Here is a 24949-nt window from a genome sequence, read left to right as displayed (position 1 = left end):
ACCATTAGCCAGACTCATGAAGAAAAAAAGGGAGAAGACTCAAATCAATAGAATTAGAAATGAAAAAGGAGAAGTAACAATTGACACTGCAGAAACACAAAAGATCATGAGAGATTACTACAAGCAACTCTATGCCAATAAAATGGACAACCTGAAAGAAATGGACAAATTCTTAGAAAGGCACAACCTGCCAAGTCTGAATCAGGAAGAAAAAGAAAATATGAACTGACCAATCACAAGCAATGAAATTGAAACTGTGATTAAAAATCTTCCAACAAGCAAAAGCCCAGGACCAGATGGCTTCACAGGCGAATTCTATCAAACATTTAGAGAAAAGCTAACACCTATCCTTCTCAAACTCTTCCAAAATACAGCACAGGGAGGAACACTCCCAAACTCATTCTACGAGGCCACCATCACCTTGATACCAAAACCAGACAAGGATGTCACAAAGAAAGAAAACTACAGGCCAATATCACTGATGAACATAGATGCAAAAATCCTCAACAAAATACTAGCAAACAGAATCCAACAGCACATTAAAAGGATCATACACCATGATTAAGTGGGGTTTATTCCAGGAATGCAAGGATTCTTCAATATACGCAAATCAATCAGCGTGATACACCATATTAACAAATTGAAGGAGAAAAACCATATGATCATCTCAATAGATGCAGAGACAGCTTTCGACAAAATTCAACTCCCATTTATGATAAAAACCCTGCAGAAAGTAGGCATAGAGGGAACTTTCCTCAACATAATAAAGGCCATATATGACAAACCCACAGCCAACATTGTCCTCAATGGTGAAAAACTGAAACCATTTCCACTAAGATCAGGAACAAGATAAGGTTGCCCACTCTCACCACTCTTATGCAACATAGTTTTGGAAGTTTTAGCCACAGCAATCAGAGAAGAAAAGGAAATAAAAGGAATCCAAATCGGAAAAGAAGAAGTAAAGCTGCCACTGTCTGCAGATGACATGATACTATACATAGAGAATCCTAAAGATGCCACCAGAAAACTACTAGAGCTAATCAATGAATTTGGTGAAGTGGCAGGATACAAAATTAATGCACAGAAATCTCTGGCATTCCGATATACTAATGATGACAAATCTGAAAGTGAAATCAAGAAAACACTCCCATTTACCACTGCAACAAAAAGAATAAAATATCTAGGAATAAACCTACCTAAGGAGACAAAAGACCTGTATGCAGAAAATTATAAGACACTGATGAAAGAAATTAAAGATGATACAAATAGATGGAGAGATATACCATGTTCTTGGATTGGAAGAATCAACATTGTGAAAATGACTCTACTACCCAAAGCAATCTATAGATTCAATGCAATCCCTATCAAACTACCACTATCCAAAATTTACAAGCAGCTCATGCAGCTCAATAACAAAAAAACAAACAACCCAATCCAAAAATGGGCAGAAGACCTAAACAGACATTTCTCCAAAGAAGATATATAGACTGCCAACAAACACATGAAAGAATGCTCAACATCATTAATCATTAGAGAAATGGAAATCAAAACTACAATGAGATATCATCTCACACCAGTCAGAATGGCCATCATCAAAAAATCTAGAAACAATAAATGCTGGAGAGGGTGTGGAGAAAAGGCAACACTCTTGCACTGCTGGTGGGAATGTGAATTGGTACAGCCACTATGGAGAACAGTATGGAGGTTCCTTAAAAAATTAAAAATAGAACTACCATATGACCCAGCAATCCCACTACTGAGCATATACTCTGAGAAAACCATAATTCCAAAAGAGTCCTGTACCAAAATGTTCATTGCAGCTCTATTTACAATAGCCAGGAGATGGAAACAACCTAAGTGTCCATCATCGGATGAATGGATAAAGAAGATGTGGCACATATATACAATGGAATATTACTCAGCCATAAAAAGAAATGAAATTGAACTATTTGTAATGAGGTGGATGGACCTAGAGTCTGTCATACAGAGTGAGGTAAGTCAGAAAGAGAAAGACAAATAATGTATGCTAACACATATATATGGAATTTAAGAAAAATAAAATGTCATGAAGAACCTAGGGGTAAGACAGGAATAAAGACACAGACTTACTAGAGAATGGACTTGAGGATATGGGGAGGAGGAAGGGTAAGCTGTGACAAAGCAAAAGAGTGGCATGGACATATATACACTACCAAACGTAAGGTAGATAGCTAGTGGGAAGCAGCCGCATAGCACAGGGAGATCAGCTCGGTGCTTTGTGACCACCTAGAGGGGTGGGATAGGGAGGGTGGGAGGGAGGGAGACGCAAGAGGGAAGAGATATGGGAACATATGTATATGTATAACTGGTTCACTTTGTTGAAGGGCAGAAACTGACACACCATTGTGAAGCAATTATACGCCAATAAAGATGTAAAAAAAAATAAATTATAACTCTAGGTCAATGGACACACAATGTATAAATAAGTAATTTTTGACAATAGCAATAAGAGGGAGGTTGGAGCTATATAGGAATAGTTTTTGAATACTACTGAAGCTATGTTGTTATGAATCCAAACTAGTTTCTTATAAGTTTGAGATCAATATAGCCTTAATCTTCAGGGTTAAGGAAAAGAACTAAAAAATATACAAAAAATAAAACAAGAAGGGATCAAAATAGGACACTAGAAAAAATAAACTAAACACAGAAGAGGGCAGTAATGGAGGAAATGAAGAACAAAAAAGATATGATTTTTTTTATGAAAAAGAAAACCTTACCTATGAATAGTTATTTTAAATGTAAATGGTTTAATTCTTCAATCAAAAAGCAGAGATTGGTAGAATAGATTTTAAAAAGTGATCCAATTATATATTGTCTACAAGGGACTCACTCTGGATCTAAAGACACAAATAGGTTGATAGTGAAAAGATGGAAAAACACATTCCATGCAAACAGTAACCAGAAGAGAGCTGAGGTAGCTACACTCATATCTGACAAAATAAACTTTAAGTCAAAAATAGTTATGAGACAAATAAGGACATCATACATTGATAAATGGGTAAATCCAACATGAAAATATGTCAAACGTAAACATATGAACCTAACAATATATCTCCAAAATATATGAAGCAAAAATTGACAAAATAGATGAGAGACATGTTCTATAATAATAGCTGGAAACTTTCAAAAATATCTCACTTTCATAAAGAAAAACCAGGCAGATAACCAATAACAAAATAGAGGACTTGGGCTTCCCTGGTGGCGCAGTGGTTGAGAGTCCGCCTGCCGATGCAGGGGACACGGGTTTGTGCCCTGGTCTGGGAAGATCCCACATACTGCAGTGAGAGGCCCACATACTGCAAAAAAAAAAAAAAAAAAAGAAGACTTGTTGAACAACACAATAAACCAACTAGACCTAACAGACACATACAGAACACTCAACTCAACAACAGCAGAATAGTGCATTCTGGAGTACTCTTCTCAAATCCATGTGGAACATTTTCCAGGATAGAAACACAATAGAGAGAACCAACAAAACCAAAAGCTGGTTTCTGAAAAGATCAACAAAATCGACAAACTTTTAGCTAGACTAACTAAGAAAATAAGAGAGAAGACTCAAACTATGAAAATTAGAAATTATTATGCAGCATTACTACTGACCTTAAAGAAATAAACAGTATTATAAGAGAATACTGTGAACAACTGATTGTGAACAAATCAGACAACCTAGATGAAATGGATGGATTCCTAGAAAGACATGATCTACCAAAATTTACTCAAAAAGAAATCGAAAATCTGAACAGAACTATAACAAGAGATTGAATCAGTAATCAAAGACCTCCCAACGGGAGAGTGGCAAAGATGGCTGAGTAGAAAGACCCTGAGTTCACCTCCTCTCACAAGCACACCAAAATTACAACCATCTGCAAAACAACCATTGATGAAAAAGAATGGAACCTACCAGAAAAGGTCTTCTACAACTTAAGACATAAAGAAGGAACCACAATAAGACAGGTGGGTAGGAGGGGTGAACTCAATATAATCAATTCCCATACCCCCAGGTGGGCAACACACAAACTGGAGGATAATTTTATTGCAGAGGTTCTCCCACAGGAGAGTTCTGAGCCCCACAACAGGCTCCCCAGCCCAGGGGTCCTGCAATGGGAAGACAAGCCCCCAGAATATTTGGCTTTGAAGACCAGCAAGGCTTTAATTTCAGGAGCCCCACAGGACTAGGGGAAATAAGAGACTTCACTTTTAAAGGGCCTACACAAAATCTCATATGCACCAGGATGCAGGGCAAAAGCAGTTATTTAACAGGAGCCTGAGCCAGACCTACCTCCTGGTCTTGGCGAATCTCCTGGAGAAGTGGGAGATGGTTGTGGCTCACCCTGGGGACACAGACACTGGTGGCAGTCATATTTTGGAACATTCTACCACATGAACGCTGCCATCCTGGCTCATTATTGCTAAGACCTCGCCCCACCCAACAGACTATAGGTGCCAGTGCTGGGATGCTTCAGGCCAAACAAGTAACTGGGCAGGGACACAGCCCCACCCATCAGCAGACAGGCTGCCTAAAGACTTCCTGAGCTCACAGCCACCTCTAGAAATGCCCCTAGACACAGCCCTGCCCACCAGAGGACCAAGACCCAGCTCTACCCATCAGTGGGCAGACACTGTCCCTTCCCTCCAGGAAGCCTGCACCAACCTCTAGACCCACCTCACCTACCAGGGGCAGACAACAGATGCAAGAAAACTAAGATCTCACAGCCTGTGGACCCAGCCCACCCACAGCAGCCCAGACTCTACCCTGGAACAAGTTGGGCCCTGTCCACTTGCAGGCCAACTCAAGCTTCAGGACACCGCAGACCCCAAATTCAACTGTGTCAGGACCCCTGCCCCAACAATCTGAAATGAACTCTGGGATCCCTGGGCTCTGCAGCCAGACTCCAGCACTAACCCCAGGACCTGGCTTCACCTGCCAGTGGGTTGGCAACAGCTCCGGAGTCTTCAGGACCCTGCTTCCGCCCACCAGTAAGCCAGCACTTTATACCCACTAGGATGGCTATAATTTCAAAACCAAAAAGAACAGCTAGGATGTAGAGAAAGTGAAACCTTCACACATTACCGGTGAGAAAATAAAATGTCATAGTTGCTATGGAAAATGATATAGTAATTCCTCAATAAGGTAATCATAATTTCATATTACACAGCAGTTTCATTCCTAACTAAATACATCCAAAAATTGAAAATAGGTGTTTAAACAAAAAAATTTACAAAAAGTTTATAGCAGCAGTATACACCATACCCAAAAGGTGGAAATAACTAAAATATCCATCAATGAAAAAACAGATAAACAAAATGTGTTATATCCATACATGGAAGTATTGTTCAGCCATATAAAGGAATGACATGGTGATACATGGTATAAAATGGATAAAACTCGAAAACAATGTGATAAGCGAAAGAAGACATAAAAGGACACATGTTGCATTATTCTATTATATGAAATATCCAGAATTGGCAAATCCATGGAGACAGAAAGTAGATTAATGGTTGTCAGGGGCTGAGGGGATAGGGGGAATGGGGAATGATTGTTTAAAGGGTACAAAGCTTCTTTTTGAAGTTATAAAATGACTGTGACTAGATAAGGGTGATGGCTGCACAGCACTGTTAGTGTATTAACTTTCACTGATTTGCACGTTTAAAATTATTAAAATTGTAAATTTTACGTTATGTGTATTTTACCACAATGATGTTTTGAATGACCCAGAACTGCCACAGATATTAGAATTAAGATCGAAGGACAAAAAAAAAAAAAAGATAGAAGGACATTAAAATCGTCGTTATAACCACATTCCACGTATACAAAAAGTTTAGCAGAGACATGGAAGATATTTTTTACATAGAAATTTTAGAAAAAAGTACAGTGATTAAGATGATAATACACTAGATGAGATTAGCACAGAATAGACAATACAGAAGAAAAGATTAGTGAACCTGAAGGCACAGGAACAGAAACTACCTAAAAGAAAGAAAGAGAAAAAAGGAATTAAAAAAAAAAAAGAACATAGGTAAACCACTGAACTTCAAGTGGCCAAATATATGGGTAACTGGAGTCCCCAAAAGGGAGGAGGAAAATATATTTTAAATTTGCAGAAATAATGGCAAAACTTCTCAAACTTAATGAAAATTATAAAGCTAGCTAGGGTTTTATAGCATATATAAAAGTAAAATTGATGATAAAAATAGCATAAAGGCCAAGAAGGGCCTTATAAACTAGCTCAACAAAACCCTACCACACACACACACACACACACACACACACACACACACACACACAAAACTGCATCAACATACATCATAATCAAATTGCCCAAAACTACTGATAAAGAGAAAATCTTAAAAGTAGCTAGAGGAAAGAAGACATGTTATGTACAGAGGCATAAGAATAAGGACAGCACCAGATTCACAGAAACAACGTAAGTGAGAAGACACTGGAGCAACATCTTTAAAGTACTAAAAGAAAAAAAAATCAACATAGAATTCTATACCCAGAAAAATTATCTTTCAAAAATGAAGGCAAAAGTAAAGCAACCATATACCAATAATAATTTTTAAAAAAGAGAAAAACAAACAAAAATGAAGGCAAAATAAAGATATTTTCAGACATTCAAAAATGCAAAGAATTCATCACAAGCAGACCCACATTACCAAAAATGTTAAATGAAATCCTTCAGACAGAAGAAAAATCTTGATACAAATATGGATCTACATAAAGGAATGAAGAACACTAGATATGGTGATTTCAAAGATAAATATATATTAATATTTAAGTCTATTTAAAAATAACTGACTGCTTAAATAACAATGTACTGAGGGTTTATAACATATTTAAAAGTAAAATTTATCATAACAATAGCATAAAGACTAACAAGAGAAATGGAAGTATACTTTTCTAAGGTTCAATACTATATATGAAGTGGTATAATATTCTTTGAAAGCAGATAAAGATGTATACTATGAACATTTATGTACTATAAACCCTAAGCAAACACTAAAATAACCAAATAAGTAGTTATAGCTAATAAGGTAACTGATGTGATCAAGAAGAATCATAGAAAATACTCAACTAATACAAAAGAGGACAGGAAAAAGAGGAATGAAGGAACAAAGAACAAATAGGACAAATAAAAAACAAATAGCAAGATGACAGACTCAAATATAATCACATCAATGATCATATTTAATGTAAATGGTCTATACACTCCATTTAAAATATAGATATTATCAGACTGGATTAAAAGCATGACCCAACTAGAAGGTGCCTACAAGAAATTCTTTAAATATAAAGACACAAGTAGGTTAAAAATAAAAGGATGGGAAAAGATATACCAGAAAAAAAAAAAAAAAAAGCTATAATGGCTATATTAATGTAAGACAAATTCTTAAGGACTACAACCAGGAATAAAGACAGTCATTTCATAATGATAGGTGAGTAATTTCATCATAAAAACATAATAATCCTAAATGTTTATGCCCCTAATAACAGAGCTTCAAAATACATGAAGCAAAAACTGACAGAACTGCATAAGAAAATAGACAAATCCACAATTATCCAATACTTCTCTCTCAAAAACGTATGTAACAGGGCTTCCCCGGTGGCACAGTGGTTGAGAGTCCGCCTGCCGATGCAGGGGACACGGGTTCGTGCCCCGGTCCGGGAAGATCCCACATGCCGCGGAGCGGCTGGGCCCGTGAGCCATGGCCGCTGAGTCTGTGCGTCCGGAGCCTGTGTTCCGCGACGGGAGAGGCCACAACAGTGAGAGGCCCACGTACCGCAAAACAAAAACAAAAACAAAAACAAAACAAACAAACTTATGTAACAAATAGGCAAAAAGACAAAAACTAGAAATGAAAGCATGGATATAGCAGATTTGACAACACTATCAATGAACTTTATCTGACTGACATTTCTAAAACACACTACTACCCAATAGCAGAAGAATACACATATTTCTCAAGAGTACACAGAGACCTTATGAAGAGAGACCACATTCTAAGAAATAAGACAAGTCTAAATAAATTAAAAATGATTCAAGTCGTGCAAACTATGTTCTCTGACCACAATGTAATCAATTAGAAATCAATAGCAAGAAGATTATAGGCAAATCCTCAAATATCTGGAAATTAAAGAATACCCTTCTAAATAATTCATGGATTAAAAAAGGGGGGTAAACTAAAAGGAATTATTAAGTGAATGAAAAGAAAAGCAAAACACATCAGAATTTGTGGGATTGTGCTAAAGAGGTATTTAAGGAGAAATTGACAGCAATGAATGCTTGCTTCTACCTTTTAGAAACTAGAAAAAGAATAGCAAAGTAAACCCAAAGTAAACAGAAGAAAGGAAATAATAAAGATCAGAGCTGAAATCAACAAAACAGAAAATAGAAATAATAGAGAAAATCAATGAACTCGAAAGCTGGTTCTTGAGAAGAGTAATAAAATTAGTAAGCCTCTAACCAGAATGATCAGGAAAAAGAGAAATACACAAATAACCAATATCAGGAATGAAAGAAGAGATATCATTACAGATTCTACAGATACTAAAAGGATAACAAACCATGATAAACAACTTTATGCCAATAAATTTGACAACTTAGATAAAATAGACAAATATTTGCAAACCACTTATATGACAAAGAACTCATATCTAGAATATATAAATAACTCTCAAAATTCAAGAGTAAAACACCAAAGATTCAAGTAAAAATGAGCAGAAAACATGAAGAGACATTTCACCAGAATGGATATACAGATGGCAAATATAATAAGTTCAATATCATTAGTCATCAGGAAATGAAAATTAAAAACATAATGAGATACCACTACATATCTATTAGAACACCTAAAATAAAAAACAGTGACAATACCAAATGCTAATAACAAAGATAGAAAAACTAGAGCTCTAATACAATGCTGACGGGAACATAAATTGGTACACCACTCTGGAAAATGGTTTGGTAGTTTCTTAAAATACACTTAACACTTTCTTAAATATATTTACCATACTACCCTGGAATTTACACTCCTAGACACTCATTCCAGAGAAATGAAAACTCATGTGCACACAAAAACTTGTATACAAATGTTGATAGCAGCTGTATTTGTAATAGCCAAAAATGAAACTGCTCAACTGTCCATGAGCGGGTGAAGATTAAACAAACTCTCATACATTTATACCATGGGATACTGTTCAGCAATAAAAAGGAACTATTGATACATGTAACAACTTGGATGGATTTCAAGGGAATTATGCAGAGTTTTTAAAAAGCCAGTCTCAAAGGTTACATACTGTATGATTCCATTTACATAATATCTGGAAATGACAAAACAGTAATGGAGAACAGATTAGTGGTTGCCAGAGGTTAGGGGATCTTTCTGGTGATGGAATAGTACTGTATCTCAATTGTGATGGTGATTACACAAATCTACACTTGATAAAACTGCGAAGAATTACACACACAAAGGAACACATGTAAAACTGGTGAAAAAGTAATAAGATCTGTGGATTGTACTAAAGTCGATTCCCTGGTTTTGACACTGTACTATAGTTATTTAAAATGTTACCACTGGGGGTTCCCTGGTGGTGCAGTGGTTAGGAATCTGCCTGCCAATGCAGGGGACACGGGTTCAAGCCCTGGTCCTGGAAGATCCCACATGCCGCAGAGCAACTAAGCCTATGCGCCACAACTATTGAGCCTGCGCTCTAGAGCCTGCACGCCTAGAGCCCATGCTCTGCAACAAGAGAGTCCACCGCAATGAGATGTCTGTGCACTGCAACAAAGAGTAGCCCCCACTCGCCGCAACTAGAGAGGGCCTGTGCGCAGCAACGAAGACCCAACACAGCCAAAACTAAATGAATAAAATTAATTAATTAAAAAAAATTAAGTGTTACTACTGAGGGGAACTGGATGAAAGACACATGGGACCTCTCTGTACTAATTTTGGAAGTTCCTGCGAATCTATAATTACTTCGAAATAAAAACACCTTTTCACAATACACTCTTCAAAAAGAAAAAAAAAAATCAAGAGGTATAAAAGTGTACACAATTAAACCAAACCAGTCTTACTGAGATCTCAGACTTCCAATATCCTAACTCTTTTCCAGAAAAGTCTATGCACACAGAAACATAACTGTGTTTATTAATGTGTGAATATGTATGTTATTTAAACCTACACATACACAACTGTTTTGCAGTAATGTCAGCATACCATAAACATTGTCCTGCCACTTATTTTTTTCACCCAATAATATGTCTTATCATTTTATTAATAAGTAAAGACAACTTGCCCTGCAAAGAAACTGCACACATTTACATTCCTGCCTACAGTGTACGAGAGACAGTGATTCTATGCATCCTTGCCATTATTGAACATTTTAATCTTTGTTAATCTGGAAGGTGAAAACATGCTCTACTGTTGTTTAAATTTGCATTATAATAATATTATTATTATATACTAACGTTTGATACTATATGAAACCATAAGGTGTTGAGAATAAGTGAGGTACCCAACAGAAAGTTTTGCTATGGGGAATTATAACCAATAAAATTTTTTTTAAAGGTTGGAGTTGGAAAAGTCCTTACAGGATAGCTTGATTAAACTGTACTCAATACATGCTTTAATGCCTCAAGGACAGAATGTCCACACTATTTTCAGTTCAATTGTTAAAAACATCCTCATTACATACCAGTACTTCCCTTCCTCTAACTTTCACTCATTGTTCGTAGTTCTACCCTCTGGGGATGCAAAAGATACGTTTAATCCCTCTTCCACATGCCATTCCTTCATGTGTTTCACAGAATCACATATTTGAGTCAGGAAGAATATTAAAGATCATTCAATTACCCAATTTGAAAAGCATTACCATATACCACACTAAAGTCTTCTTTCTTCCAGGCTGAAAACCTCAAATATGTCAATTATTGTGCAAGCATCTGTTTCAAGACACTGCTTCATTCCAATTACTCTCCTCTGAACACACTGTCTATCAATGTCCTCCTTAAAATGTGGCAAACAGAACTGACAGCACTAAGCTAAATGCAAAGTAGAAAAGGAAAATCAACTGTGTTTTGGACAACATGCCTCAAAATAACACTGTTAAACGGGTGTTAGCCTTTAGGGCAGTTATAATAAACCATGGACTCACCAACTTCAGACAAATAAGAAGACACACCCAGGCACACACCTGCTTTGAAAAAAAACCACACCTACACCTACTGCTGTTAACCCTCTTAGTCTCCAACCCTGTATTTGGGCAGATTTTTTAAAAAAAATATTCAATTATAGGGCTTTGTTTGTCCCTATCAAATATTAACACACCAAAAATAAAATTATCATAGGGACTTCCCTGGTGGTGCAGTGGTTAAGAATTCACCTGCCAATGCAGGGGACACGGGTTCAAGCCCTGGTCCGGGAAGATCCCACATGCCACGGAGCAACTAAGCCCGTGTGCCACAACTACTGAGCCTGCGCTCTAGAGCCCGCGAACCACAACTACTGAGCCTGCATGCTCCAACTACTGAAGCCCGTGTGCCTAGAGCCCGTGCTCGGCAACAAGAGAAGCCACTGCAATAAGAAACCTGCGCACAGCAACAAAGAGCAGCCCCCGCTCACTGCAACTAGAGAAAGCCCGCGCATAGCAACGAAGACCCAACGCAGCCAAAAATAAATAAATAAATAAAATAATTTTTTTAAGTGTAAAAATAAATAAATAAATAAAATTATTATAACAAATATTTTCTTAGATACAGTCCACCGTTCTAATTATTAAAAATAAAGTGGGCTGGGGAGGATCCTGATTCTGTCACATAACATACTAGCACTTCCTCACAATTCTGAGAATAACTTATGATAAACATCTTAACAGGACATGCGGGAAGATAGCATCTTGAGGTTCACCACTAAGAATGAACTGCAGTTTAATTTTAACATTAGCCCATTCATTAATCAATTACAAATCCACCTGCCTATGCAATTATCAACTACATTTCTGCATCTTTTCTAAAAAGACGTAATAAAAGGCTATCAAATGCTACCTGTATAACCTTTGGGGTCCCTTTCCTCATTTGTAAAACAGGACTAAATGAGGCAATCTATGTAAAGTGTTTAACCCAGTACCCAGCACAAAATTTAAAATCCAATAAATGTAGCTATAATTCTAGATATATTATGGCCAGAGCATCTCCTGATGTACCTACCAGTTTACATACCCTATAAGAAAAAAAGTGAGGCTAGTGTGGCATGACTTGTCCTCTGTGAACGCATGCTGGCTCCTAGTGATTAGTGTCTTCTTTTTGGGGTACCAAAAATATATGTGTTCAATAATCTGACAGTTTGTTCAGGAATAACACCAAGCTCACCATTTTATTATTATTATCTGCAACCTTTACTTCTTTTCCAAATTGGGTATCAGCAGCTAAAACACTGTTACACATAATACGTGTTCAAAAAAAAAAAGTTTGCTGAATTCCCCTTTAAAAAAATCAGGATTAATTTCTTAGTTTTGATAAATTTGCCATGGTTATATAAGATGTTAACATTAGGGGAAGCTGGGTGAAAGGCGTATGGGAATTCTTTGTACTTTGCAATTCTCCTATAAACATATAACTATTTCAAAATTAAATGTTTTTTTTTAAAGTCAAGAGGATCTTTTCCCACCTCTGGTAAATTCTTTCTTAAAACTACTCATATATTACCAACCACTATTAGGTGCAAATTCTTTAGCAGGCTTTACAGCCCTATAATTAATCTGGAATAGGAGACATGAATTCCAGCAAATAGGAACTCTCATAATACCCCTAACATATCCTGGCCCACACAGAGTTAGTATTCAGTAAACAATAGTCATCCCCAAATTTTATCTTTGGAAACATGGGCTTAAAAAAAAAAAAATCTATCCCCAAAGCAAATATCTGTTCCCTAAAGCATTAAAGCTCTGTAGAATCCAATTAAAACCTCTCTTATTGTTCAAATTACTTATTTAGCAGTGGCCTCCAAGTCAAGCTCAAAAAGACCTTTGATTGTATGAGACAAATTACTACTATATTATTAGCATGAAAATCTTTTAAAAATATGTTTTAAAATATTTTATATCATGGCTGATTGGTTTTTGAATTAGGTAAATAAGAGTTTAGGGAAATGATGAATTTCATTTATAATTATTCAAGCTCAAACTTTCACTGTTAAGCAACAAAGTCATGAAAATTCTGATACAACTGTACTTGCCAAAGAAATCCTAAAATATCTAAGAAGAAAGTATCTTGTTCCTAAATACCTCCAAATAGCTTTTGTACTTTAAAGAGTTTCTTTCAGGCATCAACTAATTTTCAAAAACTTGGCTTTCCTTTTTGGAATAGAACTACAGAATAGGTACTATAAACAGAAGTGCTATTGTCAAAGAATCGATCCAATAATAAAAAGAGCTAAGGCCACTTGTCTTATAGAAAATTACTGCCAAATGCTGCCAGACCCTGCTTTTCTTCCTTCTGGGCCAGCAGCCAGATACTAATCATTTTTAGACCCTTTCTAATTTTTAGTACACAGTTTAGTACACAATACCACATCTGAACTAGACAGTATTTTAATGAATGTTCTCCATAATTCGTCTTATGTTTTGGCACACACACATATGATTTACAATACCTTTGGAAGTACATATAAGAGACTGGTAACAGTAGTTGCCTCTAGGGCAACTGTTTGGGTCTTTGAATTTTGTAAGTTTTTTCAGTAACTATTCAAGAAATTAATTTATCTATTAAAAGAAAAAACTAAAATAATAAAACATTAATTCCAGTTAAAACATTTTACCTTATAACATAATGCATGTGGTATTCTTTTAATATGTAACTTCAAAAAAAATTTTTGCAATGCTCTTCAGTTATAATCAAAGAAATACAAATTAAAGTCAGATCATTTTTGCTTATTAAATTAGAAAAGGGTTCTTTTTTAAATTTTTTAATTAATTTTTTTGGTTGTGCTGCACAGCATGCAGGATCTTAGTTCCCCGACCAAGGATCAAACCCCTACCCACTGCAGTGGAAGCGTGGAGGCTTAACCACTGGATAACCAGGGAATTCCCTAGAAAAGGTTTTTAAAACTAATACTGATATTGGCATGTAAAGTGGCATAAACTTTCTAGAAAGTAATGTGGCAATACCTAATTTTTTTAAGATCTTCTTGCCTTTTGACTCAACATTTTTATTCTTATCCTAAGAAAATAATCAAGTATGGAGAAATATTTATGCACAAAGACTTTCTTCAAGTGTTATCTGCAGAGGAAAAATATATTCAGTAATTGGGAATGGTTAAATCATTACACATCCATTCAACAGAATATTATGCTGCTATTAAAAATTCGGTTTTGGGCTTCCCTGGTGGCGCAGTGGCTGAGAGTCTGCCTGCCGATGCAGGGGACACGGGTTCGTGCCCCGGTCCGGGAGGATCCCATGTGCCGCGGAGCAGCTGGGCCCGTAAGCCATGGCCGCTGAGCCTGCGCGTCCGGAGCCTGTGCTCCGCAATGGGAGAGGCCACAACAGTGAGAGGCCCACGTACCGCAAAAATTAAAAAAATAAAAAATTCGGTTTTGAAACAATTTTGACAAAGTACGAAAATTTTTATGATATAAATTCATGGTGGGAGAATAAACAGTATACAAATGAATAAATATATTCACGGAAGAAGAAAGAATGTGTACCATAATGTTAGCAATGCTTATATTTGAGCTGAGGCATTAGATCTTTGTCTTTAGTATTTCTCCACATAGTTAAAATGAGTTCCTAGAACTTATAAAATAAGGGGGAAAAACAAGCTACACACACATTCCTAAGTTTATAATTTTGGAAGACTGATTGACATTTAAACAGCTGAAATAAATTAAAGCCTTCTAATTAATAACATTTACAAAAGCTGGTGACTAACTCAAATTACTATGTATCATTAAGATCATTCCTACTATATAATAAGCACTACCAGCTAGCTCATTTTTTAATCAATACAATAAAAAAGAAGACTTTGAACTATCATATGGTACAACATGGACAAAAATTAAATCCCATCAAACAGGGTTAAAAATGTAATTATGAGTTAAATTGTAATAATACTTATTATATATATATAATAAGTAATAAGGTCCCTGGAAGAAAAAAAAGATTAAACTAACATATAACATCTAAATTAATAAACATAACCAAACTTTTCCTTTAAATGAACTGAATCTGCCACTGGGAAAAACAATAATTATTAATGAATGGGTAAACTATCATTGCTCAGACATTAATCTGTACAGTTTCAAATGTAGATGGAGTTTACCCCTAAAGATGATTTCCACCACTACTGCCCCCTCGAAAATCACAAATCTCACAAGGTCACTATTCTGCTTAGCACCCTTCAGTGGGTTACCGCTGCCTTAAATCCAAATTCTTTACATTAGTTGTAAGATCCTCCATGATATGGTCCTTGCTTTCACTCCCCACTCCTTCCTTCTCACTTGCTTCCTATGCTCTGGCCCAGTGGTTTGCAAAGTGTGATCCTTGAACCAGCGACACCTCTACCACCTGTGAACATGTTAGAATTCCAAACTCATGAGCCCCACTCCTACCGGGAGATTCATATTCACACTATAGCTTGAAAACCACCGCTCTAGCCCTCCTGAATTGCCTGCAGATTCCCAAATCTGCCCTGCTCTCTCTCTGCAAAGACAGCTCCCCACCTACAGTGCTTTTACCCCATTCCCTACCGGGCATCTCATCCACCTTGTTTCCTACTCATCTTTCAAGTCTTAGCTTAGAAATCACTTCAAAAGGGAACTGAAAACTTTTCCAGAATTAGAAAAATATTTCTCATGATTTCTTCTATTATTGTAGGGGTTCTCATTTGCATTCTTCACCAACTAAAGCCATTTCTAAAATTTCTTAAGACCATCAAAGAAAGCCTTTGCTTGACATATCCCAAAACATAACTTATGCATTGGTATAAATGATTTCAAACTGTACAGAATAGTAAAAAATATATATAACGTACAGTAGAACCAAACTGTCAAAAAGAAATGACTTTTTTAAGTTGGGAAAATATAGAAAAATAGCCAACCAGTTCTGAAATTCACACCTTAAAATTAATTAATTTGAATTTCCTCTTTTCTGGACATATTTCTCCCATCTTCTGGAGAAGGGGCATCAACTAATAAAGAACATGATTTTTAAAAAGAGGCTAATCAAGAGGAAAGAGAAATGTGTACAGCCTGGATAAAGTTAAGTGCTACATGTTTTAAGTCATATATAAGAACAAAAGCATGGACCAGAAGCTGTTCTCCAATATTTTTAATAAGTTTGAGATAATCTCACAGTACATGATGAGTTAATAATTTATCTTCAGTCATTTAATGATCATCTATCATGTGCTAAGGACCACATGGAATTAAGAATTATGTGTATGTATCTATATATCTATATCTATATGAAGATGAGGTTAACTTCTAGTTTTTTAGCCAAGAAATGAATCTTTATGCCCACAAAAAGACAGGTACAAAATTGTTCTTAGCAGCTTTGTTCCTAAGAGCTAAAACCTGGAAATGGCCCAAATGTCTATAAATAGTACAATAAAAAATATATACTCACACAATGGAATACTATACAGCAATGAAAAAGAATGAACTTCTGCTAACTTAAAAATTGATTTGATTCCATTTATTGCGTTGGCCAAAAAGTGCCTTCAGTTTTTAAGTAAAACTAAAAGACACATTTTTCATTTTCACCAAGAACTTTATAGAACAACCTATTCACCCTTTTGTTCCACTACCTTCTGCCATTTTTCAGGCAACTTCATAATTCTATCTTCCCAAAACTTTTCAGCTTTTTGAGCAAAGAACTGTTCCAGGTGCCTTTTACAGTCTTCCAGGGAATTGAAATTTTTTCCATTAAGAGAATTTTGTAAAGATCTAAATAAATGGAAATCCGAAGGTGCAATGTCTGGTGAATATGGCGGATAAATGAGAACTTCCCAGCCAAGCTGTAACAGTTTTTGCCTGGTCATCAAAGAAACATGCAGTCTTCTATTATCCTGATGGAAGATTATGCCTTTTCTGTTGACTAATTCTGGATGCTTTTCATCGAGTGCTGCTTTCAGTTGGTCTAACTGGGAGCAGTACTTGTTGGAATTAATTGTTTGGTTTTCCGGAAGGAGCTCATAATAGAGGACTCCCTTCCAATCCCACCAAATATACAACATCACCTTCTTTGGATGAAAACCGGCCTTTGGTGTGGTTGGTGGTGGTTCATTTCGCTTGCCCCACGATCTCTTCCATTCCACACTATTGTACAGTATCCACTTTTCATTGCCCGTCACAATTTGTTTTAAAAACGGAACGTTTTCATTAAGTAGAGAATCGTATGTGGAAATACGGTCAAGAAGGTTTTCTTTGCTTAACTTATGTGGAACCCAAACATCAAAGCGAAGAACATACCAAGCTGGTGCAGTGATTTTCAACACCTGATTTGGATATTTTGAGTACGTCGGCTATCTCCCGCGTGGGATAACGTTGACTGTTCTCAATTAATGTCTCGATTTGATTGCTATCAACTTCAACTGGTCTACCTGATAGTGGAGCATCGTCCAGTGAGAAAACTCCAGCACGAAACCACTTCTGACATGTTCGATCAGTCACAGCACCTTTTCCATACACTGCACAAATCTTTTGTTTCAGTTGTGTTTTTACCCTTCTTGAAATAATAAAGCATAATAGGCCGAAAATGTTGGCTTTTTTTTCTTCCATCTTCAATATTAAAATGGCTACACAAAAATTCACCAATCTTGATGTCTTTTTTTAAAGGCATGCTGATATACAGCTGTCCCATAAAATCTAACAAAATTGTTTCAAATGAAGTTAAAGACAGCTAAGTGCTACTAGGGCCATCTTATGGAAAAAAATTGAATGAAACTTTTGGCCAACCCAATGTATGAAGTTTAAGAAAAAGCAAAACTAATCTACTGTGATGGCGGTCAGAATAGTGGTTACCTTTGGGAAGTACTAACTAGCAGAGAGTAAGGAAGCATGCAGAGGTCCTAGAAGTGTTCTATTCTTGGTGTGGTTGGTGATTACATGCTTACATATGTAGAAATTCATTGAGCTGTTTATGATTTCTGCACTGTATACAATTTAAGTCCTAGAAAAAAATTTTTTTTTTAAATAGAAGAGAAAGTTCCTCGTCCTCCATGCCAGCCAGCAAGGAAGGAAGGAAGGAGAGAGGTTAGATCAAACAATCTTCAAGTTTCTGTTTTAAAGTTCGATTGTCTTATTCATTTAACAAAAATGTGAGCACCTACTTTGTAAAAGGTAAAATGTGAGCACCTACTTTGTATCCCCTGGGTGCTGGGGATATAGCACTGAACAAAATGGGTAAAAATCCCTGCTCTAATGGATCTTACATTATAGTAGGGTTAGAAAGATAATAAAAGCAGTGTGTTGGACTGCAGAAAAGCACAAAGAAAGAAAGAATGCAGGGAAGAGGGATAGGAAGAGTATGTATGGGAGGGATGCTGTAATTTTAAACAAGGTATCAGTAAAGGCCTTTCAGAAGGGGTGATACTTTAATTCAGACCTGAAAGAAGGAAGGGAGCGAGACATAACAGATATCTGGAAGAACAAGTTCCAGGCCTTCCAAAACAGCAAGGAGGCCACTGTGGCTAAAGGGAAGTGAACAAGGGTTAGATTAAAAAAAAATACACACACACACACACACACACACCCGGCCAGATATTCTTTTCTCCAGTCTTTCCCTCCAACTCCTCGTTTAAAGACTAACTTAAATCAAACCTTTTCTACATAGAAACTTCTGCAGCCACTAGCCCAGTCCACATTTACCTTTATCTTCTGAGCTCCTGGAGCTGCATCACTCATGGCATCTTTATATACTGCCTTGCAATTAAATACTTACTGCCTCCCACTCCCAATAAACTGAGCCTCTTCAGGGCAGTGACTACATTTTATGCTTTTTTGTATCCCTGTTAGTTAGCCCATGGTTGGCATGTAAATGGTTACTGGTCAGAATGCTGCTAATAACTTTAGCAGGCAGAAGATTAGTAAACTGTGAATAGATTTTTAAAAAGAAAAAAGAGGAAGGAAAGAAACCAAGACTAGGGAGCTACGTGAGTGAAGAGGCACTGAGGCGTCTCCATGTGTCATGATCCAAACTCTGGATTTTCTCTGAGCCATGTCCTTAAGACTCTGAGATCCTCAACATCACTTTTCTAAAAGCCACTCTAGGCTTTTTTCCTGGGGGGAACATCAGGCACCTGGTTTCCTTTCAAATAATGGTTTTACAACACCAATGGTCATAACTAGCTTAACAACAACAACAAATCTTAACCAACTACAAAGCTGTGTGATCTTGAGCAAGTCATTTAACTATTCTTGTGTATGTCAGTTCCCTCATATGGTAAATGTAGGAGTTGGATTAAGTGGTCTCTAAAGTCCAATCAATCTCAAATCCTCTACTTCAGCTTTTTTTGAAAAAGCTGAATAGATAAACCTCACAACCTACTTCTTCAATTTATAAAATGAATAAAATATCTATTAATAATTTTAAATACACTGAATAAGAACTCATATTCAGAAAGCAGTGTAGTATTTTGAAAAAGCATACAATCTGGAGTAAGACAGACCTGGATCTACATAGCCTGCTTCTTAGTAGATAATAACCCTGAGAAAGTTACTAAATTTGCAGGATTTGTTTTGAGAATTAAAGGTAATGTATGTAAAGCAACTATTAAGCCACTATAAAATCCCATACACACTGGCAACAATCATTTCCCATACAGAAAGCAGCCAAGGTAAAATATCTACTAAATCACTGATGTCTAAGATCTGAAATACTCAAACTAGTTCATAATTCTGCTAACAACTTTAGATACAGGGATTAGTGGTTGCCTCAAAATTCTGCATGACTTTTCTGCAAGTTTATCAGAGTAATCCCTAACTCCTACAGTGCTGACAGTCTCTTTTCTTAAACATGAGGATAAGAACTACAGATCTAATGTCAGTTTGCGGTCATAGGGGCAGAGAATAAGATAATGTAGAAAGCCCAACGTTTTAGAAAAATAGGACAAGACTGAGATTTGGGCTTAACTCAGACATTATGAAGATATTAATCTTGGCACTGAGAGTTCAAATCTGTAATGAGAGCCAACTGTGTAAACTAAGCAATAGATAACTCAATAAGTAATAAGACAAATATACATTGGCTTTTGAGTCCAGGAAGAGAGAGACATACATAATTACAGCATACTAATGAACATAAGAGAATGAAAGAACAAGATACAGAGAGTGAATACCTAGTGGGGCTGGAAGAGTGAGGACCAGAGCACACAGAAGACTCAAAAAGCAGACAGCGCTTAAGTTGTATCTTGAAAAATCACTAGACTCTGTCAGTAAGACAGGAGAAGGCATTCTAAGCAGCAGGGAGAATATATAAGAAGGCTCTGAGTCAGGAAAAAGTATGGCTCTTTCAGTAAACTGATGTTATTAGTACAGTTGGAGCTTGAGATGTATGGTGGGAGAAATGCAGGAGATGAGCCCGATGATGAAGGGCCTTGTAACCATAGAACTAAATACTGTAGGTAAGGGAGAAGTATGGGTTTTAAGAAAAAAGCACTGAACATATTTGCATTTCAGAAAAATCACATTGGCAGCGGTGTAAAGGATAGATTAAACGGGGTCAACCACTAGAGACCTCATTCTACACACAGAGTTCAATAAGGACATTACATTATCATATAGATACTCTATTACAGAACCAGGGGTCAGAAGCAAAAATAATAATGCTTTAACAGATAAAGCTAAATTACCAAAAGGAAATCATTTACCTTCATGAATGTATATTCTTGAATTAAATATTTCCTATATATCTTAAAATAGAAGAGGCTCTAAAATTAGGTATGATATATAAAAATTACATGGAACTAGTTGTACCCTGAGAACTAGCTACTCTTGTAGCATCTATCCCTTTTTGTAAATGTAATACTGTAGATCCGCAACATAAAAACCTATGTAATAAAAACCCTGGAATTGGAATTTATATTGATTACTGACAGGGACTTCTCTTTCTTTAATTTTATATATACGGAAACTGAGGTCCTGAGAAACTAAGGAATCATCCAAGGTCAGATGGTTAGCAGCACAGTTAAGACTGGAATTCATGTCTTATGATTTCCTTTCTAGAAATTGGCTTAGTACGTCATACTTATAATTTCAGAATCTTGAATGATAATCCAAAAGACACTGGTATTGTCATTTTCAGCAGTGTAATAATGAACTATAAAACTATTTTTGTTTCATATGCCTCACAAGAAAAACATCTATTAAGTGTCCATATGTCTGACAAAAAGAAATCCCATCCTGAAATCTGTGCCACAATAAAAACACCTCCTGCCCCGCCACAAAAACACAACCTATTCTTCTCTAGGGAGTCTAAAAACTTCCTTTTTCAAACTCGGGAAACAAATTTGAAATAAGAAAGGCCTAAGATTAATTTATCTTTGTATAATTAAAGATCCAACATCTTTACCATGTTTTAAGATTTAACTTGAGCCTCAGTCTTTTACTTATTCTGTTGTGCTCCCCTCCCCACCCCATTCCTATAATTTTACATACCTGAAATACATTTTTCCTTCACTAGTACGCATAGTAGAAGTGGCAACACTGACAAAATGCCTTATAAATACAGTACGTTTCACAAATTTGCATATTGACCAAAATTTTAATTTTTAGACTTCTCTAATTTACCCTTAAGTAATGTCTGCTCACTGAAATAAATTCAAATAGTATAAAAGCATATATTAATAACTCTCTTCCATGCCTTTGCAACTCTCTCCTGAAGAATCCCCCGAACACTTAAAAGTCTGATGTTTATCCTTACAGACTTTTTTTATGCTTATATAACAGAAGGTGCTAATCCTCAGAGTCAAAATATATTTAACACTCAAACTCTACTGATCATAATTTAATCTCTATTAATTCAGAAGGTAGATCGTTATCTTGCCTGGTTTCTGGTTAACATGACAGACATCAATTATATTATCATTCAGAGGTTATTTTTTTTTAAGTGAGCAAAACCCCAACTATCCTGTTTATTTCTTCCTTATCAGCATCTCAATTATTTTATGTATTTATTTTATTTATTTGTTGTCTTTCTTTCTCTTGATATAGGTTTCATGAGAGCTGGAATCATTGTTCCTCCATGCTGTGACACTTAGCAGACAATCAAATATTTTTTGACTGATCAGTATGTTTACTTAGAAATTATGAAAGTTGCTTTTTAAAAAGTTACTGACATCTGCTTAATTTTTCATTGGCTTTCAAACATAATGAGGAAAAAAAGATCTGCTTAGAGTTTTTTTGGCTGTGGTTCCAATCAAATATCTGCTCAACTGATCAGTTTTGATAGTCAAAACTATCTTATAAAATTCAATCAGGCATTTTGGTTCGATCAGGAATTTGTAACCAAAACAAAAACCAAAAACCAAAACAAAAACTTTCAGAGAGTTATTCATTGCTATGCAGAATTCCCTTGTTTTTTTAAAATGATTACAGAAGTCAAGTATTAAGTAGATTATCACTAATGTTTCTGGTTCTAAGATCAAAAGAAATGTCATTAAAAAAAAAACTGTCACTAAGAAAAAGAGTGAGGCAGGCAAAGTTCTCTGCTTTGGCATACTCAAATTTGTCTGTTTATCCCAAATTACAGAATTACTGTGAGTACAGTTTCCACTGCCTGCCACAGACAGACTTCACTTACGGGCCTCTATGATAAAGGAGCTATCTAACCAGAAGAACTGTCAAGCAAAGGAACAGACTGTCTGACTTAAACATAAAAAAAAAAAAAAACAAAAATAAACCCCACATACACATATATACAGGTCATTTTATTTGAATTCCACCTAAGTCTGGGCTAGTTACCAAGGACTCTGCATAGGAGTCAAGACTAACTGTACCTTCACAATAAAACTGTTAAGCAGGATTCTCTAAAAGAGCTGTTCGCCATGCTTACAAGTCTCAAATGACGCTTCTGCAGAGCTCTAGCTTTGGAACTTCGAATTCCAATGCGTTATTTGGAAGCTGAACTTGAAGTTCCCCCTCTCCACAAATGCTTTTCAAAGGACAGGGAGAAGCCAGAACACACTTCCCAGCACTGCCTGACTGCCTAACACTCGAGCAAGACTTCAGGACAGACCTAATAATGCAGGATCAGCAAAGCAGACCACCTAGGAAAGGAAGCCAAAACTTCACAGCCTTCCCTATCCTCAGCGGCTTCCACGCTGACCCGGAGGACACTCGCCCCCTTAAGAATCTACAGTCTACATGCCCACTTTAAGGTGTTGCCTGCCACTCTCCCGCTCCCAGAGCAGGGAGACCAGCACGCCTCCACAGGGATCCCGGGACAGAGAGAAGGAAACTGCAGAACAAACCCACTATTTCTCCAACTAGGCAACAACACGGATCAATCCTTCAACTAAGCACTGAGTAAATCTCATCTAGAAAGAGATTTGTTCCAGGATGCTGACCAGCCACAGACTGTGTACTAGGCTGGCTCGGGATGTCACCAGAGTCCCCTTCCCGCCCCGAGCCGACCCAGCGCCTGCAGAGCCGCGCCCTCCCTTCGAGATCTCCCGGGGACCCGCTAACTCGCCCAGTCTCCCCCGAAAAGACTGGAGGCCGTGCCAAGTTACCGCCCCCCTCTGGGCAAAGCAGAAACCCCAATAAAGACGCTGGTCTCCGCTGTAAACCCTTCCGTCCCCAGCAGCCCACCAAGGCGGTCCCGGCCCCTGCAGGACGCAGATACATCGCCCTCTCGCCCGGAGACCCCGATAAACAGACGGAACCCCAATACACTGCTTCTTTATCCCAGGAATGCGAAACGAGACGCCCACTCTCGCTCAAAGGACCCCCAAAACCTCATGGATCTGCCTCTTCAGAGACCTAGGACCTTCCTAAACTGAATCCTCTGCCCCCAAAGAGCCTGAGATCGCGATAAAAGGACCCCTTGTCCCGGAACCGCGCTATACCACCTCAAGGAACCGAAGAGTCCTGATAAATCTCCTTCGACCCCGAAGACCCGTGACCCAATCTGCTGCCAGCCACCACCACCCCAAGCCGGAAAAAAACCCGGACCCCCATTAAACCGCCTCCTCACCCCGAGGAGCCCTGGCACCCGCTACACCGCCCTTGGGCGCCCGCACCCGGATCCCACCCCACTGCCTCCTCGACCCCCGCACTCACGAACCCCTCCAAGCCTCGCGCCCACCAGGCAGCGCCGCGCTGCCCGCGGAGCCGCCCCCGTCGGGAGCCCCCCTGCCCCGGCTGCTCCGTGTCCCCGCTCCCCGACCGCTCCTCAGCGAAGACGAGCTCCGGGCTTCCTCACCTGGGTAGCGTCGGAGGGCAAGAGGACCGGGGAGCCCTCAGGAAGAGAAAGAGGCGGCAGAGAAGGGGCTGCCCAGGCCTGCGTCTGCCGCAGCTCCAACCCCTCCGCGAGGAAGCGCTTGTGTGAGGAGAGCCCTCCCGCTCCGCGCGCAGCCGGGAGACGGAGCCACAGCCGTGCCCACCGCTCTTCCCGCGAGATCCCAGCCACAGCGAGGGGCGGGGCCCCGGCGAGGGGCGGCTGCAGAGGATCGAGTGACAACCCCGAGAGCCTGTCTGCGGCGGGGCAGGAGGCGGGACTTGGAGCCTAATACTACCAATCGTAAAATAGGAAAGGTGATTCGCCTACCGCTTTTCTTCTCCCTCGCCCCTCATCAATAAACCAGGCAAAAGGAGCAGTGACCTTAAGTAGTCACGGGCAGAGGGACGGTATCTTGGATGGAGAGGTTTGGCTCGTGTCTGGTCCTAGTCAGCCTCCGTAGATATACCTGGTTACGG

At 37.9% G+C, this 24949-nt stretch overlaps 1 protein-coding gene across 2 annotated transcripts in view; it reads right to left on the bottom strand.

Annotated features, from left to right (window-relative positions):
* GLCE (glucuronic acid epimerase) overlaps nucleotides 1-24627 on the bottom strand; it is a 128167-nt gene extending 103540 nt beyond the window's left edge. Inside the window, exon 1 of one of the 2 annotated variants that reach the window (XM_027123451.1) lies at nucleotides 24456-24627. The gene's annotated coding sequence lies outside the window, so the exon portion shown is untranslated. The remainder of the gene's footprint in view (nucleotides 1-24455) is intronic. The other variant, XM_027123450.1, reaches the window with a different exon arrangement.
* Between the last annotated feature and the right edge of the window lie 322 nt (nucleotides 24628-24949).

Source organism: Aethalodelphis obliquidens, unplaced genomic scaffold, assembly GCF_003676395.1.
Source record: "Aethalodelphis obliquidens isolate GAN/ISIS:26980383/991018 unplaced genomic scaffold, ASM367639v1 scaffold26, whole genome shotgun sequence".
NCBI lineage: Eukaryota > Metazoa > Chordata > Mammalia > Artiodactyla > Delphinidae > Aethalodelphis > Aethalodelphis obliquidens.
This window is presented reverse-complemented; position numbering and strand designations above follow the sequence as displayed.